The sequence below is a fragment of the Sus scrofa genome, chromosome 14 (genome assembly GCF_054392235.1).
Source record: "Sus scrofa isolate SSC_HxYL_T2T_F1_AM1 chromosome 14, Sscrofa_HxYL_maternal_Yorkshire_Landrace_v2.0, whole genome shotgun sequence".
Lineage (NCBI taxonomy): Eukaryota > Metazoa > Chordata > Mammalia > Artiodactyla > Suidae > Sus > Sus scrofa.
In genome coordinates, this window is record NC_139396.1 from 35,069,384 (window position 1) to 35,071,927 (window position 2,544).

Sequence of the window (2,544 nt, forward strand, 5' to 3'; positions counted from 1 at the left end):
TCCATCATCCATTCTCTGGGGAAAGACATGAGCACAACCCAGGCTGGGACAGAGGAGAGTGAACAGTTCCATTCCGTAAATCTGGAAGTCATTTCCATGGACAGACATCAGCATCATGCAACTGGATAAAATCCCTCAAGAACATGTGGTCTGTGAACCTCGGGGACATTATGTTAAGTGAAAGAAGCTGGCCACACAAGGGCAAATGCTGTATGTTCCACTTACATGAGGTCCTATAGGAGCCAGATTCAGAGCCGGGAGGCAGGATGGGATTGTGGGATCTATGGGAGAAGAAAGAAGACATTGCTTAGTGGGGACAGAGTTTTAGTTTGGGAAGGTGGGAAAGTTCCGGAGATGGATGGGGGTGATGGTTGCACAGCAATGGGAATGGACTTGATGTCACTGATCTTACATTTTCAAATGGTTAAAAATAGTCAATTTTATGTTGTATGTATTTTACCCCAATAGAAGAATTAAATTTAAAAAATACAAAGAGAATATGTTGAAGATATTACACTAAGCAAAATAAGCCAGTCACAGAAAGACAAATACTGCATGATTCCACTTATACGAGATATTTGGAGGGGGTGGGTGGGCTGCACCCACGGCATGTGGAAGTTCCCAAGCCAGGGATCAAACCCGAGCTGCTGCAGTAATAACTCCAGGTCCTTAACCCACTGTGCCACAAGGGAACTCCTATTTGAGATATTTAAAATGGTCAGCTCATAGAATGAGCACATAGAATGAGCACATAGAATGTGAGGGGCTAGGGTCTAGGGGCAGAGGAGGACAGGGAGATGCTGATCAACATGCATAAAGTTTCAGTTAGGCAGCATGAGAAAGTTCTAGAGATCTGCTGTTTATAGCAGTGGGCCTGTAGCAAACAAAATGGTATTGTACATTTAAAACTATACTGAGGGTAGACCTCATGTTAAATATTCTTACCATTAGAATAAAAAAAAAAAAAAAAGAATACGTGGCCTGGAAAGACAGGAGAGAATGGACTGAACCTTGGACCATGGTGGACAGAGGAAGGGAAGCCTTCACAGAAGGCAGAGGGGGGAGTTCCTGTCGTGGCGCAGTGGTTAACGAATCCGACTAGGAACCATGAGGTTGCGGGTTTGGTCCTTGCCCTTGCTCAGTGGGTTAACGATCCGGCGTTGCCGTGAGCTGTGGTGTAGGTTGCAGACACGGCTCGGATCCCGCGTTGCTGTGGCTCTGGCGTAGGCCGGTGGCTACAGCTCCGATTCAACCCTAGCCTGGGAACCTCCGTATGCCGCGGGAGCGGCCCAAGAAATAGCAACAACAACAACAAAAAGACAAAAGACAAAAAAAAAAAAAAAAAAAAAAAAAAAAGAAGGCAGAGGGGGAACGGTGCAGAGACCAAAGATCATTCAGGAGAGAGCAGCTTGTTAGAAGCTGAGAAGTAAACTCATGGTCAACAGAAGCATCAGCCAAGGATGACAAAAACAGAAGGGGATGGTGACACAGGGCAACTACATGTGGCCAAGGAGCGCACTTGGTCTGTTTATTCCCTCCATGAAATAAACAAGTAAGTGAAGATTGCTGAAGAGAGAATGGATAAGTTTGCACGAGGAACCCAAGGGATCACCCTCCATCCCCTCGTCCCTAGAAGTCCACAGGAGCAGAGCAAAGTGGCCCTAAACAAGATCTTCCTCGAGGTGGGAAGGGCAGCGATGACCTTGAGGTAATGCAGCCATGAGGGGAAGGAAGGCGGAGTTGCGTGGCTGACGGCGATGATGGCTCCAAGTGGTTGAGTGGCAGTGGGTGAGGGCTCTCTCTCACTCCTAGCTAGGACCACTGCCACCCACAGCCAGGCCTGACTCCAAAGAGCTGAGAGAGGTGGGCAGGTACCCATGGGGGCAGCCCCAGGACTGGACCCCTCAGCCACCAACCCCCTCAGCATCCCAGGCTTTCCTCCATGAGGCTCCCAGGCACGGAGCTGCGGCTGATGGACACAAAGGCAGGGCAAGTGGGATCACTCCTCAGGTCACCAGTGGGCACTGGGGCTTCCCGGATGGAGAAAGGCGATGCTAACCAGGAGAAGAGGCGGGACCCCCAGGGATCTCAGCATGTTGGTATTTGAGCTGCTTTCCGTACCCCAAGCAAAGCCGGATGCTGAAAACAGGGAGTCACCATGCCAGGGAAAAAAATGGATGGAAGCCAGATCTGGGCAGGGATGAGGATCAAGTGGGGCGGTGAAGATGGCCACTGAAGGCTAAATTTCCATGTAGACAAGTCCCTGAGTGTTGGCAGAAGGAGAACTGTGGGTCTTGGGCTGGAAGGATGAGGACGTGCTGAGGGGTATCAGTGTGTGTGCCTGCTCGTGTGCATTTACAGGAAAGCCCTCAGAGGCTCACCCCTGAGGGTGAACAGGCTGCAAGGGGGAGACTAGAGAGAGGAAAGGGCCCCAGGTCCTTGGGAAGGTGTGGAGGATGAGACCCAGGGAGGAGGGTCCAGAGAAAGCAGCCAGGGGAGCCACCCGTAAGTGGGTCTTCATGACCTCACAAAGCAGGCCCCCTC